The sequence below is a fragment of the Lepidochelys kempii genome, chromosome 1 (genome assembly GCF_965140285.1).
Source record: "Lepidochelys kempii isolate rLepKem1 chromosome 1, rLepKem1.hap1, whole genome shotgun sequence".
Taxonomy (NCBI): Eukaryota; Metazoa; Chordata; order Testudines; family Cheloniidae; genus Lepidochelys; species Lepidochelys kempii.
The window spans coordinates 320,103,924-320,121,866 of NC_136380.1; the positions used below are offsets into that span (position 1 = coordinate 320,103,924).

A 17,943-nucleotide genomic window follows, 5' to 3' on the forward strand; every position below is an offset into this window, starting at 1 on the left:
TGGTATTGTCTTATAATTACTGGCTACTCTTCTATTCCCCCAAATAGAAACCGGATGCCAGAACTGGGAAAAAGAGAGAGAGAGCATGAGGCCCGATGCTAGAGTTAAGGATGAGATCCTGACAAAAATGCAAGCAAATCTATCCCCATTCAATCAAAGGGAGCTGATGTTACCTCTGGATATAGCACTGGCAAGACTATAACTAGAATACTTTGTCCAGCTTGGGGGTTCAAACATCAAAAACAAAGCTGAAAAATTATAAAGGTTTGAGAAAAGAATTACAAAAATGAATTGAGGTCTGGCAAGACTGCCCTACAATGAGAGGTTTATAGAGTTTGATTTTTCTTACCAAAGAGAAGGTTAAGAAGTACAATGAAACAGAAACTGGAATTTCTGCCCTTTAGTTTCATCCTAAATCAAGCCAAAAAAATGGAAATATATGGGTTTTTTTCCATAACATGGAAAGTTCCAAATAATAATAAACACATCTGGAAATGGTGAAACTTTTTGTTTTGGCATTTTCTATTGAAATGAGACATTTCATGTTCCCAAATCAAAATACTTCATTATGGATTGCTGAACTGACCCAAAATGCTTTATTTCAAGTCAGTTCAACATTAAATTACATTGACCTATGGTACTGCAGTGCCTTATGGCAGCTGTAGTTTGAGGATTTCTTGACCCATTTTCGTCTATGGTTTGAGCTCCCTACAACTCCCATGATGCACATGCAGCCATATGACTCCCAAGTTGATCCACACTGTTCATGGACAAGATAGTCTGGTCAGAGAGACAAGCCCCTAGGAGAGAATGGGGCCATCAGGAATCTGAACTTCAAACTCCCACAAAACAATGCACCACCATAGGAAAATACAGTTTAATGTTGAAGGATCTAAGAGTGGAAAAGAGCTGTTCTTGGTTATTAGCCAATTGCAGGCTTCCAGTCTTGCTAAAAATACTTCAAAGGGACTGGGAAACAAAGGGGAACAAAGAGAGAACGAGTAACTACAGCATGCCAAGCCTCAGTCCGACTTACCTGGGGCATGCACAACTAGTAGCACCCACTACCATCAATCCAAAAAAAAGCTCAGATTAAGAGAGTAGTCTGTTCATATGCAAACATGCCTGTGCTAAAAAAAAGGGGGGCATTTTTTCAGAGTGTCCACAAGTAATACTAGTTGAAAGTGTATTTTTTAAAATACTTTTATTATTTGAAACCCCCCCCCCACAAACAAACAGGGATAAAGCCACACTATTTCTTTGGGAGGAGGGCAGGAATCCCCTTGATTTTTTTACCAGCTCTACCTACAACCTTCCCTTCTCACCCCCACTGCCCAAGTAAAATCTTTTGCGGATAGGAAAGGGTGAAGGGACTGCAGGAAGCCATTTTGGATCATTTGCAACATCCCCGCCCTACTGAAATGAATAACCATGGAATGGGAAGGAGGAGATTCATTCACAGAACCTCCCTTATCAGCGCTATTATTATTTATATAGCATGCTGAGTGCTTTACTATAAAAGAAGGGGGGGAAAGTCCTTTGCCCTGAGAAGTGTACCAGTTAAATAAATTCCAGTCATATAAAATAAAGGGAGAATGTGAAAGGAACCCATCTACAGTCATTCCATCCTAATGAAAAGATTAAATAGGAAAAGCGGGTAAAAAAGAGATTAGTGTCTCATCAAATACTGTATGTAGTCACACAGTGGAAATCATCTCTCTCTCTATATATAAACATGTATTTGTTGTGCATTAAGTATGTTTTTCAAATGTAAGCTCTGAATCACTAGTCAAATAGCTATAGGAAATTCAGAATTACCCTTGGCCATCTTCGTAAAATATGATACCATGTAAACATATGTAAAAAGAAAGTCATGAAAGCACTTTGTAATTGGTGTAGAAAATGGTCATAAAAATTCTAGCCCTGTAGCAGTAGTACCAGTCAATCACTGAAGGTCTGGAGTCAAACTAAGCTAGCATAAGACCAGGAAGCCTATAAATTAGCTTAGGAGAAGTAGTTAGTCCAACTAATGACCGGAGAGCTACATGATAGGTACCAGACATGGTTAATTCAATATGAAAAAAAATATATTGTCATAAGGAAAAATAAAGGATATACTCAGAGAAAGGTACAATACAATAGGCAGTGCTAGATTTCCACTGTTTCACCTTGTTGGTTAACAGCCTCATACCAACCACAAACTCAGAATCTGAATGAACTGGGTGCAAAATGAATGGTAATTTCTACCTACAGGTGAACCAATGTTGGTTTGTTTTACTTTAACTGGTAAGATACAAGGCTAATTGCTGGACTGCTTTTACTCTCCTGGAACTTTATACTATCAATATTGCAATTATTCAGTTCCTCTGTATTCTGTTTAGATTCACCTTATTAACCACCCACTGATTCTATTTAACCAGGACACCTGTGCTCATCTTTTTTGTTCCTAGTCTCCACCCTTTCCCCAGTCTCCACAATCCCCCTTTCTCTCCTTTTCTCCCACCTCCTCAATACCCAGACACCTCTCAAAAAAGTTAGCAAAAAGAACAGAAGACCAGAAGAAAAGGAAGGAGGAAAGAAAGCACAGTGGGAGCATCTAGCAGCATATAATCATAATTCAAAATTAACACAGTCTTACCCTTGTCTCCCTTGTCTTCCATTTCCTTACCCATACCCTCTGTTTTCTTACTCGTCTCACTCATTTTACCCATCTAAACTAAGACTCTAAACCCTTCACGACAGAGTCTAGGTCTCATTTGTTTGTAAAGCACCTAGCACACACTGGATGTTGTGAAATTAAAAAAAATAAAATAAACCAAACTACAAGTGCAACATGCTATTAGAATACAGGTAAACAATTTGTTTTAGTGGAACTGGAAGCCTGCAGCTGACCAATACTTTTATTGCAGTGTTAAAAGCAATCAGTGTTCTAGTCCAAAGCTCCATGCTTTTCTGATTAAAGACACAGGAGTATATTTTAAGGTCTGAAAGTATAATTAGTTTGTTGCATTAACAGGATGCAAAAGCTCCAATTTCCAATCAGTCTTGTATTGGCAATTAGACTTGCACTTGCACCAATCAAGGCTACCACATAACGGCAACTATGTATTCTACACCTGAAATAGAAATCGATATTGCACTGCAAGACTGAAGCCAATGATAAAAGGCTCTGGTAGATTAAAAAAATAACCACCCTTATCAAACATAAAACATAAAGAATTGGATTCAATAGCTACTGAATATCTCATAGGAAATAGGAAAGGTCTTTGAAGATAGCTATAGCTTATTTTCCTTGACATGTGTAAAGCTACTGTTAATGGAACTCTTATAAGCTACTAGTTATCCGTACTTAGTCAGTCAGTCTGTCTATGCAGTATAATGAAATTCTGGCACGACTGTTGAAAGTCCTACTAATGGAGGTATTGTGGCCACAGACGGTTATCAAACTATAGGTTGCTGAATATTAGGGCCCATTTTCCAACTGTTATACATTATTTAGACTCAACAAATCTGGGACATACAAAAAAGAAGATTTGGAACGTCTGATCTAGCATTCCACAGAAGTCTTTGTACAGAACAAAGAGTCTACAGGGAAAAAAAGGTTCTCAGTTTCTGTTGCAAATTAGATACTACTTTTGCTTCACAGCCAGTTAAGAAAATGATTTGTGAAATAACTGTAATTTCAGAAAGTAATTTAAGATTCTTTTTTAAAACAATTTATGGTGATTTCCTGTGAGGAGAGTATGAACAAAGAAATGACTTTACTGCTGAAAATGTGTGCCATAGCAACACAGGTTTTATTTATATTATATAAACCTATATTATATATATACACACACATGAATATTAACTTTCTCATACAACCGTTGTATATTCATAAACAATATGGCCACCCCATATTCATGCCTATTAAAATCATTACACTACACTATTGTGTATCAATATAGATACACTTATATAATCGTTTATAGTAGGTATTTACCAACATTATTATAATTAAGTTTGATTATAAAACTTTTTAGCACATTTATCTTTTGGGCTGAAATATTACGTCTTCTGTGTTTTCAAAAGGTGATTTCTTTTTAAAGTGAGTAAAATCCCTTTAGGTTTCTTTACAATATGGACAAATTAAAAAAATAACTTTTTCCATGGTAAAACTAAATTCTAAACACACTTTTCTGAATCATGGAAATTTGAAAACTCGAAACATTACATAGACTCAGTCCTCAACAAAGGCTAGGGCATTGTATTGTGGATGTATTGTTCTTGACTGTAGCAAAGCTTTTGACATGGTCTCCCACATGTATTGTTGATCTAGTGGATGTATTGTTTCTTGACTTTAGCAAAGCTTTTGACACCGTCTCCCACAGTATTCTTGTCAGCAAGTTAAAGAAGTATGGTCTGGATGAATGCACTATAAGGTGGGTAGAAAGTTGGCTAGATTGTCGGGTTCAACGGGTAGTGATCAATGGCTCCATGTCTAGTTGGCAGCCGGTGTCAAGTGGAGTGCCCCAGGGGTCGGTCCTGGGGCCGGTTTTGTTCAATATCTTCATAAATGATCTGGAGGATGGTGTGGATTGCACTCTCAGCAAATTTGCGGATGATACTAAACTAGGAGGAGTGGTAGATACGCTGGAGGGTAGGGATAGGATACAGAGGGACCTAGCAAAATTGGAGGATTGGGCCAAAAGAAACCTGATGAGGTTCAATAAGGATAAGTGCAGGGTCCTGCACTTAGGACGGAAGAACCCAATGCACCGCTACAGACTAGGGACCGAATGGCTAGGCAGCAGTTCTGCGGAAAAGGACCTAGGGGTGACAGTGGACGAGAAGCTGGATATGAGTCAGCAGTGTGCCCTTGCTGTCAAGAAGGCCAATGGCATTTTGGGATGTATAAGTAGGGGCATAGCGAGCAGATCGAGGGACGTGATCGTTCCCCTCTATTCGACATTGGTGAGGCCTCATCTGGAGTCCTGTGTCCAGTTTTGAGTCCCACACTACAAGAAGGATGTGGATAAATTGGAGAGAGTCCAGCGAAGGGCAACAAAAATGATTAGGGGTCTGGAACACATGAGTTATGAGGAGAGGCTGAGGGAACTGGGATTGTTTAGTCTGCAGAAGAGAAGAATGAGGGGGGATTTGATAGCTGCTTTCAACTACCTGAGAGATGGTTCCAGAGAGGATGGTTCTAGACTATTCTCAGTGGTAGAAGAGGACAGGACAAGGAGTAATGGTCTCAAGTTGCAGTGGGGGAGGTTTAGGTTGGATATTAGGAAAAACTTTTTCACTAGGAGGGTGGTGAAACACTGGAATGCGTTACCTAGGGAGGTGGTAGAATCTCCTTCCTTAGAAGTTTTTAAGGTCAGGCTTGACAAAGCCCTGGCTGGGATGATTTAATTGGGGATTGGTCCTGCTTTGAGCAGGGGGTTGGACTAGATGACCTCCTGAGGTCCCTTCCAACCCTGATATTCTATGATTTCTTAGATATGGGAAAATAAATAAAGGTTGTAGTGGTTGAAAATGAAAAAGCAGCAGCAAAGATAAACCAACATTTCATTCACATATTATTTATCATGATACAATGTGAACATCAAAGGCCAGTTAGGTCATAAAAATATCAGGCAATGTATTTTTCACTCTTGCATTTTAATTTTATTGTTTAAAAATATAAAAAGAACATTAATATAATATTAAGATTTCACTGTAAAAATCACATATGCAAAAGTTAAGATTACAACAGCAACTAAACCTCAAGTGTATCGCACATGCTATGGCCCTGATCCTACAAAACTACATGCTTACTTCATGCACTGTGAACAGTCTTCATTGACCTCAGTGAAACTACTCAGGAATTTGTAGTTAAGCATGTGTATAAGACTTTGCAGAACTGGATCTTGTAGCATTTTTGTGGTTAAATACTTAGTACAATGCTGAGTTTAATATGAACGTAAACATACAAGATGTGGAACAAAGCAGAGTAATTATTGCTCTTGAAACATTAGCTTTAGCATTTCTTGACTTTTAGCAGTGATTTTAACTGCATAGTTTTAAAGAGAAATAGTTAACACTTATCTAGGTTTCTTTTTTATACCTAACTACAAAATATAGATCAATCCCAGTGTCATATGGGGCCTCACTAGGTATGTCTACACAGCAAAGAAAAATGCAAGCTCTCAGACCGCAGGGTCCTAGAGCCCAGGCTTCAGTCTGAACCTGGAAGTCTACACAACAATGAAACAGCCCTGCAGCCCAAGCCCACAAGCCCAAGTTGGTTGGCACAGGCCAGCCATGGGTGTCTAGGTTTCTTTGAAGACATACCTACTGATTCCAGTTAGGGTCCACCCATGTGCAGCTTGCACAACTGGAACCGTAGTTAGTTAAGCCTGTTATTTGTCTGGTTTTACAGAGCAAGAAGGAAGTGCTCTGACTTCATTTGAAATGAAAATATGATAGTAAAAAACAATAGAATTGGCCTGGGAAGTTGGACAGGAATAGTTCCTTAAACTATTTTGAACTGATTTTTTTAGTTGATTAGATTTCATATTAACAACATCCTTTTAACATCATGTTAATGTATGTTTTTGCGGAGGGTTGCATTTAATATTTATAACTACTAGAAAATCTTCTATGTGAACCTGGCCGTGCAAGAAAGAGTCTGAAGCTAACTCTTGGGCTCTTGCACTTTCAACTGTGTAGTTTTTAAATTAGCTATTAAATCCTAAAACTCATTGGAGAATGGGGTAAATGAACTGGCTATTTTGAACAAATAACAGATATAAAACTAATGCCAATGTTTAACGGGTATGAAAATATTTAACATTTAAATAAGCTTCCCAATTCCAGTTTCAAATAAATAGCTACAATTGATTATTTCTATTAAGTGGAAAACATCAACTATCATGAAAAGTTATTGACTGCAAAACTTGAACACTAGAAAAATAACTGCACTGTGCTCTATTTAAAACTATGTATATTAGGAATATGTTCAGATCCCTCCTCAAAATGCACTTCTTCCATGAAGCCAGTCAACGATACTTCATTGATTGCATCACTTTGTGCACTGGGGAACAAAAATATTTACACTGTCTACAGTGCTCTTTCTGTCCAGCAAAGGGCCTGATCCTGCAAACACAGAGTATCAGTCTTTGGCATCTGCACAGGAAATGAGCACCAACATAGTAAAAATATTATGCTACGTGATGCTGAAACTTTAAGAGGCTTGGAGTTTGTTTTGAGTAAAAAGACAAAAGTTCAGATACTTATCCACAACATTCATATGGGCTGAGGTGTCCACCAACCCATACAAGTGCACAATTGCATATGCAGTTTTGCATACAGAATCTAGGGGAAATTTTAGAAAAAACTGGCATTAAAAGCACAATAACACTTTTCCTAATAATAATGTCAGTCCCATTATTCCACCCCCAAAATCTTCCATCTACACACTTGAAAGGATTAGAAAACCTGATTTATGAGGAAATGTTAAAAAATAAACAGGGTGTGTTTAGTTTTGAGAAATAAAGACTGAGAGCGGGGGACGTCATAACATCTTCAAATAGGTTAATGCTGTTATAAAGGGGACAGTGATCAATTCTCCCTATGTCCACGGAAGGTAGGAAAAGAAGTAATCTTCTTAAACTGCAGCAAGGGGTTGGAATAACAGAGACTTGGTGGGATAACTCACATGACTGGAGTACTGTCATGGATGATTATAAACTGTTCCGGAAGGACAGGCAGGGCAGAAAAGGTGGGGGAGTAGCACTGTATGTAATGGAGCAGTATGACTGCTCAGAGCTCCGGTATGAAACTGCAGAAAAACCTGAGTGTCTCTGGATTCAGTTTAGAAGTGTGAGCAACAAGAGTAATGTAGTGGTGGGAGTCTGCTATAGACCACCGGACCAGGGGGATGAGGTGCATGAGGCTTTCTTCCGGCAACTCGCAGAAGCTACTAGATCACATGCCCTGGTTCTCATGGGTGACTTTAATTATCCTGATATCTGCTGGGAGAGCACTACAGCTGTGCATAGACAATACAGGAAGTTTTTGGAAAATGTAGGGGACAATTTCCTGGTGCAAGTGCTGGAGGAGCCAACTAGGGGGGGAGCTTTTCTTGACCTGCTGCTCACAAACCGGGAAGAATTAGTAGGGGAAGCAAAAGTGGACGGGAATCTGGAAGGCAGTGACCATGAATTGGTCGAGTTCAGGATCCTGACACAGGGAAGAAAGGTAAGAAGCAGAATACGGACCCTGGACTTCAGGAAAGCAGACTTCGACTCCCTCAGGAAACTGATGGGTACGATCCCCTGGGGGAATAACATGAGGGGGAAAGGAGTCCAGGAGAGCTGGCTGTATTTCAAGGAATCCCTATTGAGGTTACAGGGACAAACCATCCCGATGTGTCGAAAGAATAGTAAATATGGCAGGCGACCAGCTTGGCTTAACGGTGAAATCCTTGCGGATCTTAAACATAAAAAAGAAGCTTACAAGAAGTGGAAGATTGGACAAATGACCAGGGAAGAGTATAAAAATATTGCTCGGGCATATAGGAATGAAATCAGGAGGGCCAAATCACACCTGGAGCTGCAGCTAGCAAGAGATGTTAAGAGTAACAAGAAGGGTTTCTTCAGGTATGTTGGCAACAAGAAGAAAGCCAAGGAAAGTGTGGGCCCCTTACTGAATGAGGGAGGCAACCTAGTGACAGAGGATGTGGAAAAAGCTAATGTACTCAATGCTTTCTTTGCCTTTGTCTTCACGAACAAGGTCAGCTCCCAGACTGCTGCGCTGGGCAACACAGCATGGGGAGTAGGTTGCCAGCCCGCTGTGGAGAAAGAGGTGGTTAGGGACTATTTAGAAAAGCTGGACGTGCACAAGTCCATGGGGCCAGATGCGTTACATCCGAGAGTGCTAAAGGAATTGGCGGCTGTGATTGCAGAGCCATTGGCCATTATCTTTGAAAACTCATGGCGAACGGGGGAAGTCCCGGATGACTGGAAAAAGGCTAATGTAGTGCCAATCTTTAAAAAAGGGAAGAAGGAGGATCCTGGGAACTACAGGCCAGTCAGCCTCACCTCAGTCCCTGGAAAAATCATGGAGCAGGTCCTCAAGGAATGAATCCTGAAGCACTTACACGAGAGGAAAGTGATCAGGAACAGTCAGCATGGATTCACCAAGGGAAGGTCATGCCTGACTAATCTAATAATAGAATATAGAATATCAGGGTTAGAAGGGACCCAATCGTCTTCTATGATGAGATTACTGGTTCTGTGGATGAAGGGAAAGCAGTGGATGTATTGTTTCTTGACTTTAGCAAAGCTTTTGACACGGTCTCCCACAGTATTCTTGTCAGCAAGTTAAGGAAGTATGGGCTGGATGAATGCACTATAAGGTGGGTAGAAAGTTAGCTAGATTGTCGGGTTCAACGGGTAGTGATCAATGGCTCCATGTCTAGTTGGCAGCCGGTATCAAGTGGAGTGCCCCAAGGTTCGGTCCTGGGGCCGGTTTTGTTCAATATCTTCATAAATGATCTGGAGGATGGTGTGGATTGCACTCTCAGAAAATTTACGGATGATACTAAACTAGGAGGAGTGGTAGATACGGTGGCAGGTAGGGACTGGATACAGAGGGACCTAGACAAATTGGAGAATTGGGCCAAAAGAAATCTGATGAGGTTGAACAAGGATAAGTGCAGGGACGGAAGAATCCAATGCACCACTACAGACTAGGGACCGAATGGCTAGGCAGCAGTTCTGCGGAAAAGGACCTGGGGTGACAGTGGACGAGAAGCTGGATATGAGTCAACAGTGTGCTCTTGTTGCCAAGAAGGCCAATGGCATTTTGGGCTGTATAAGTAGGGGCATTGCCAGCAGATCGAGGGACGTGATTGTTCCCTTCTATTCGACATTAGTGAGGCCTCATCTGGAGTCCTGTGTCCAGTTTTGAGTCCCACACTACAAGAAGGATGTGGATAAATTGGAAAGCATCCAGTGGAGGGCAACAAAAATGATTAAGGGTCTGGAACACATGACTTATGAGGAGAGGCTGAGGGAACTGGGATTGTTTAGTCTGCAGAAGAGAAGAATGAGGGGGGATTTGATAGCTGCTTTCAACTACCTGAGAGGTGGTTCCAGAGAGGATGGTTCTAGACTATTCTCAGTGGTAGAAGAGGACAGGACAAGGAGTAATGGTCTCAAGTTGCAGTGGGGGAGGTTTAGGTTGGATATTAGGAAAAACTTTTTCACTAGGAGGGTGGTGAAACACTGGAATGCGATACCTAGGGAAGTGGTGGAATCTCCTTCCTTAGAAGTTTTTAAGGTCAGGCTTGACAGAGCCCTGGCTGGGATGATTTAATTGGGGATTGGTCCTGCTTTGAGCAGGGGGTTGGACTAGATGACCTCCTGAGGTCCCTTCCAACCCTGATATTCTATGATTCTAAGGGAGATTAAGGTTAGAAACTAGGAAAAACTTTCTAACTATAAGTAAAACTCTAGAATAAACTTCCATTTGTGGAGGTTGTGGAACCCCCATCATTGGAGGCTTTTATGAACATGTTAGACAAAACACCTGTTAGGGATGGTCATAGAATCATAGAATATCAGGGTTGGAAGGGACCTCAGGAGGTCATCTAGTCCAACCCCCTGCTCAAAGCAGGACCAATCCGCAACTAAATCATGGTTTATGTGGTCCTGCCTCACCACAGAGGGCTAAATTAGATGACCTTTAAGGCCCCTTTCATCTCTCTATTTCTAGGATTCTACGAAAAGCGCACACAAAACATTATTATTACTATTACTGTTATAGCAAGCAAAATCATCACCAAATTCAGATTTCCACCGATTTAGATGGGGTGAAACAAGATATTACTTTTGCATTATCTTTGAGCAAAATAAACTAAGGAAATGTTATGATTTCTGTTTCATCTTGACTCCATTTAGAACTGTGAAAGCCTGAGGCTGAGACTTATTGGCCTCTAGTTACTGGCATTTCTTATTAGATTTTGCATTGTGTCACTACAGTGCAGTGGAAAATCATAATGGATATAAGGATCTATGTAGAGCTCTACAAAATATTTCACACACAAATGATTCCAGTGAAATCTTTTTTTTTTGCCCTTATTGTAAATAGATTAAAGTGCACTGACACTGCAATGAAGGACTCCCATAAAAACAAAACAAAAATCCATCTCCCATGGGTGGGATAAACACTGCATAAAATATGAAGAATGAATGTGCTGATTGGAGAGGAGTATTTATTTGCATTCCCATCGAAACATTTACTCATAAGGTGAGGGAGGAGCTACAAACTTAATTTAAAGTGGAATTGATGTTATAGTTTGCTCCTGACAAAGAGATTAGGATAACATGGTGTTCAACTGACATATTTTAAAATAGGGAGCAGGGATAAAGATATTGTATGCAAGTCTAGGCACTGCCCCACTTTCCCCAGGACATATTTATTTATGGACCCACAGAATCTCTGCTAGCTCGTAAACAGTGTCTTGGAGCAACCCCTTCAGTGTGCCAGACCCTCATAGGGTCCCACCCTTCCTTAAGGATAGGCCATGTGGTCACAATGCCTCTGAGACTGAGCCTCTGAGCTCCAGAACTCCTGTTTCACACTGTGAGATACACCCACCATTTCTAGTTGAAGAGACCCCTTTTTGACCTCTTCAGTCATCCATGCACCTCCGCAACTATTTGCGGTGACACCAGGCAGCCTTTCCAGAACAGACTAGGGTTTATTAGTCAACTGGAATGTTGCTTTAGGAAGCACTTATATTAGCACAGAGAAGCAAAGGTTAAGACATCTTTCAAACTGACCAGCCCATGGCTACCTGGAGCAACAGTGCTGTGGAACCATCTTGGTTTCCTCTCTGTGCCTGTGTCTCCCAGTCCCAGGTGAGCCCCTTTGTCTTTCCAAAGGCCAACTCTTAACCTAGCCTCCTGTTATCTCTTGATTCATTGTCCTCCTCCTACTGACCATGCAGAGTTCACACGTTCTACCTGCTGGGGTTTTCCCTGGACAGGTGTCAGCTGTTCAGTCATTGGGGATCCCATTGGTTTTTCCAGATCCTCCATTGATATGGGTCAGATTCAGCAAGACCTTTGATGACTTATTCATATCACCCCAGACCCAAACACCTTAAGTCTCCTGCTCTGCCCCAAGAGCAACTTTTTAACCCTTTTCCACTAACTGGGCATCAATCCCTAGTCAAGAAAGAAATTCCCATGCATAGCATTCATAAAAATATTACAGAAAATACTCACCTTGTTAGAACCTGTTACTCGGTTTCAATCCTGGTGCAATCCAAAGGCAAAATACGTGCTCATGAAAACCATTTGTAAGAACCATGGGTGTATGTCCTCTCTGATAGGGGTGATTTACGAGTACACAAGAGGAAAGTGTGCTCCAGCTACAGGAAAATACCACAATCTTCCCTTCACTGTGGTGGTAGAATTGTTAAATGTCTCCTCCTGGACAGCACCATAATAAGACACTGGTCAGTCTTAAAAAAAAAAAAAGCCATTTAACTCAGGTAACTCAGTGATTGTAGCTCAGTAGTTGCAATATTGTAAGCATTCCCTACAACACCTATAGGGATGTTTAATAAATAGTACAAATACTGAGGTAACTGAATCTGTTTATATAAAACAAGATTGGTGGGATATAAGGGTCGATCATGATATCCAGCCAGCAATCACTGCTTTATACTTTGCAAAACTAAAAATTCTGTGAAGGACAAAGTTTCAATTGTGCTTGCTGCAGAATGTGGTTTTCACTTGAAAGACACTATGTGGTTTTCAGTACAGACCATCTGTTTTTAAAATCTTGCACTTTGCATTGCGTATCCCTGAGTAGTGAAATTAAAAACTAATGTTTTTTAAAAAGGGGGAAAAAAGATTATTTTGTCATGCTTAGTAGGCGTGTATAGGGAATTACGTGGGACTGTTTATGAAGGAAAGTGTAAACAACAGCAAAACTCAAGAGGAAGGAAAAGGATAAGCAAGGAAAATAAGAGTTGGGGAAAATCAAAACACAGTTCAGCTCAGGTTGAATCAAATCTGAATTGTTTTTGAATTTTCAGTGAATAAAAAAGTCAATTGTGGGTCTAACCCAGAACAGGCATTTGAACATCCCAGGGGAGTATTCTAATCACTGGACTAAAGGTTGCAGCACCACCACTCTCACCTCCAGCTCCGTGTCCTCTGGCTGTTTTGTGAATGGCCAAAGCGATTTGTATCAAATTTGCAAAGAGTTTTGGATCAACTGAAACTGAATTTTTTGTCAAATAAATAATTAATCTGAAAAAACTTTGCCTGGCTCTAATCCCAACTCTTCCAAAACAATACATTTCCAGGTCTATTGTTTCTCTTCTTTGCCATCTGTTGAAAATTTAACAGAACATTGGTACTTTCTTCCACTACAACATCTCCAAAATCCATCCCTTCTTCTCTATTCCTACTGAGAAAACCTTTCTTCACATCCTGGTAAGCAGTCAAGACTCCCATCTGAGGTTTGTGTGGCGGTGGGGAGTTTTGTATTAAAGGAGTTTAGAGTGATGGGCACAGAACAAGAACCAAATATAATTACACACTTTTGTGTAAATGGAATAATAAATGGAAACAATAATAATTAAAAGCACTGCTACTTTCTAGACTACCTAACTCCTGTCTTGCACGTCTAATCTCTATCCAAAATGTTGTTGTTAAATCTCTCTCCCCCACATCACCATCCCCACAATTCCAAGTCCATTCTATGACACCACATCTCCTTCTGTATTAAATTCAAACTACTCAGTTCCCCTTCAAGGCCCTGCACCAATCTGATCTGTCTACACATTAGCTCTAGTTTCCCATCACTCTCCTTAGAGTCCCACCTACCCTGTCCACTATCACATCTCCTGTCACATCTCATTTAGGGCTCAGTCTTGACCTTACCACCAGACTCGAACAAAGGGCAGAAGACCGCTGTCCTTCTTTAGAGCAGACCGGAAGGTAGAATGTGACTGCATCTGGTCTATACCTGGCACAGAATACTTCCTCCTGCGTTGCAATGTTAAACAGTGCATCAGGGGCTAGGGGAGGGTTCAGAGTCCATCCACTCCCTGCATCACTCTGCCCACTTTCACCAAGGAGGGTATGGACTTGCTCCATCGAAACTGCTCTCTTTCCTGTGCAGTCATAATGACCTATGCAAAGAAGCATCTTAGACACCCTTACTCCCTTGCACCACTGCACAAACCATCCTATAATCTTGCCCTTAGACTGGGGCTTGCCTTTGGGATGGGGATTGTGTCTTACTGGTGTGCCTTGTGAAGTATCATTTAAAAACAAATAACTCACTGATCAGTAATATCATGGTGAAATGTATATAGCAACATGTAAAGTTATGAATTCCCCCGGTGTGATGTTGTTAGTACATGTTCAATTCCACACAGCCTGACTAGGCAGAAGTTGTTAAACTGGTCTATCCTAAACCAAGAAATGTATCTTCACCTCAATTTACATATAAGTAGTAAACAGGGTCCTTGGGACAGCAAGGTGGGGTAAACCAGTTTCTCAAGGACAAAAGATTACCCAGGTATCATCAAAGTTAATGCTGGTCAAGTTGCTATTCTTTGACAACCAAGCCGGGAGGAACAGATCGAGCGGCATTTTAGCAAACAATAACATGGAACCTCTTTCACCACGAAACTCCATGTCTCCACCATCACAGCGGGAAGGAACTTTATCTAGGGGTAACTCTCAGGAACATGCATTTCAAAGGGTAACTAGACTATACAAGTGAAGGGCAACAACACCCAAGGTTCTCTCTCTTTCACCTAAGAAGACAAAGGAACCAGCCTTTTGAATTTGGGAGGGATCCTGACTGGAAAATTTGGTCAGCAATGTTGCTGCAAACATGTGGTAAGTATTTAATGTCAAACCAAGTCTAGTTTGTTAAGTTTTAGTTATCTTATTTCTCTTGTAATCATTTCTAATTTTAATACCTTATATTTGTATTCAAAGTCTCTCTCGGTAGTTAAATAAACGTTTTATTTTTAACATAAACAAATCCAGTGCTGCGTTTAAAGTGTTTGGGTAACTTAAATTAGCAAACTGTTGCATATTGATCTCTTACAGGGGCAATGGACCGCTAATATCTGAACTGCCCAGGAGAGGGCTCAGGGTGTGATCTGTACGCTGTCTGGCTGTTTGTGAGCAGACCAGGTCAGGAGCTACAGCAACAAAGTATTATAAAGCACCCAAGGTAGCAGGGCAAGTGGTGACACAACCCCTCACTGGTCTGGATTGCACCCCAAAATGTGACAACAGCACAGACAACTAAGTCCTCTGCTAAACATGCAACTCAAACTGAATGAGCCAGAGAATTAATGAGAGCCCTTACCATGATGTTTATTTATGGATGAAAACAACTATGTTAATGCAACAGCATCTTTGTCCCACTGTGATGCCATCCCAATCTCTAGGGACAGAGGACTTCTTATCTCCTCTCAGTCAGCCCTAAGAATGCAGCTTTTTGAGGGTTCTCCTTCAAAGAGGACATCTTTTCTGAGTCAGCCCTGTGCAGAGAACCATGATGGGGAAAGCGAAGATGTACAGCAATAACTGTGCTGCCACTGTGGATGCTGAATGTAGTGACATTACTAATGCTGTCAGTAATTTGTTTAGCACTCAATTTTAGAGTTTATTTAGGTTTATTCTGACACATCATCCATCATCACACACTAGACATAAAAGAAGTTAAAAATAAAGCTCTAATACTGTATCTCTAGTGATGTTATTTCTAACCATAGTTCTTCCCCCCCCCCATTCACTTCCACATACTGAAGCAATTTTCTTTTCATACTTAGTCAGTCTACTTGGTAAGGATGAAAAATATTTAATGTAACTGGATCTTTCTAACTAGTTTCATCACCCCCAAAGAGTCACCAGACAACTTTGTGGTGATTGCTAATACTGTAACCCAACTAGCATTAGAAAGTCATAGAAATCAAAGGTAGAAAAACTGCAAGGTCATGTAGTACATCCCTCTGCTAATGCAGGATTTTGTTTCCCAGAATAGATTGTCTAGCCTTTGTCCATTTCACTTTTAACTGTCCTCAGTGATGAGGTTTCTAGCCATTTCCTTGGAAAACTAGTCCACAGTCCAATACCACATAGCCTCTGCTCATAGCACCTTGTGCTGAAATTCCTATCAGAACTCATAGCCAAGATAGGATTAGATTCCATAGGTGACTGCTAAGGACTATCCAGCAAATAAAGGAAATAAAAGGAAAATAAAGGAAGCAAAGCTGGTGGCACTATGTAAATAGTGAACTAATGAGTTCACTAATAGTGAACATTGAGGCACTGAGCTTCTCAAGGTGTCATCTTTCAAATGAGATGTAAAAGCAAGGTACTAACATTTGAGGTAATTAAAGTTCCTATACTCTTCCACATCAGTAACAGTGTTAACCCCTGGTTCCTGGCCAACCACCAAATCAGATAACCAAATTCTGCTTTCCTAAATATTTCCCTGTACTGTCAATTTGAAAACTTTCCTATCATACAAGGATGAGCTTTTTCCAGGTTTGAGGCCAAAGGAGGCTGCATGCCAGTGAGAAATGACTATGACCACAGGGGTATTAACAGGCCACTTCATCTTGAATAGTCCCACTACAAAAGGTTTTTTTCCTCCTGCTGATAATAGCTCACCTTAATTGATCACTCTCATTATAGTGTGTATGGCAACACCCATTTTTTCATGTTCTATATATATCTTCCTACTGTATTTTCCTCTGCATGCATCCGATGAAGTGGGTTTTAGCCCACGAAAGCTTATGCCCAAATAAATTTGTTAGTCTCTAAGGTGCCACAAGTACTCCTAATTCTTTTTTACCTTAGAATTTGTGTTAACTACTTATGCTAAACAATCTGTTCCATCTTGTACATAGCTGTGACACTCTGAGTACCTTTCCCAGACCTGAAGAAGAGCTCTCCTGTAAGCTAGAAAGCATATCTCTTTCACCAACAGAAGTTGGTCCAATAAAAGACTGACTCAGCTCCAGCAACAGCGCAAACAGTGAGAGATTAAGTAATTCCCAGATGGGATACATCTGTACAGCCTATTAGGATCCTTCAGGATGAAAGTATTCTGTAAAAGAAAGCTTTCTAGCATTCAATAAATATCACTGTCCTTATTTTTTCCGGATAGTTTGCCAAAGTGATTAGTGATTTTCAGTGTCTGTTTTTTTGGGTGCTCAACCTGATACACTTTAACAAGTTCTGGTTTTCAGAAAGTGCTGAGTACTCACAGTCTGAAACTCTGGCTCCATTTAAGGTGTCAAGTTGACTATCCCAAATTCCAGGCACTTAAATCACTAGTTGCTTTGGAAAATTTTGGCCTGCCTCTTTATGCATGGTTCCATTATGTGAATTTAGGTAACTCCATCATAAACAATTCCTCTTTGTTCTTTGTGTTTACACATTCACACACTTCCAGAAAAACTATAGCCCTTACTTCTTGCCCCTGAGAAAGAATTTCCCAGGGGCAGTTACAGTTCTCTCCTCTTTACACATTTTCACTTTCTTTCATTTCTGCATTTATTCCTGTGTGTATTTAAAATCAAGAGTGGTATTCTTGCTTCACTAGACTGCATATAAATTGATGTTGCGATGGGTGCTACAGCTACTGACTTTGCGCTGTTTACTTTCTTCTCTAGATTTTGGCCAATTATGCCGACTTCTTGCATGCTTACATTCCAGCTTTAACCCACCTTTTTATTTCAAAACCAAACAGAATAAATACATTATTGTTTCCCGTGATTCTACTTGAGGCTACATTTTACAAGAATTTACCAACCTTTAGTTTGGTCAAACTGTTTGGCTAAGATATTATTGCTAACATACAGTTAAAATTCCAAATAATTTCCCTAATAGTCCATTTCAGGCAGCAAAACAGAAG

At 40.4% G+C, this 17,943-nt stretch overlaps 1 protein-coding gene and 1 long non-coding RNA gene across 15 annotated transcripts in view; one reads left to right on the plus strand and one right to left on the minus strand.

Annotated features, from left to right (window-relative positions):
* The window catches only part of LOC140905295 (uncharacterized), a 56,137-nt gene extending 52,295 nt beyond the window's left edge, over positions 1-3,842 (plus strand). Inside the window, exon 5 of the long non-coding RNA XR_012156811.2 lies at positions 48-3,842. This is a non-coding gene — a long non-coding RNA (uncharacterized LOC140905295). The remainder of the gene's footprint in view (positions 1-47) is intronic.
* TAFA5 (TAFA chemokine like family member 5) overlaps positions 1-17,943 on the minus strand; it is a 592,559-nt gene that overhangs the window by 241,889 nt on the left and 332,727 nt on the right. The window lies entirely within an intron of this gene.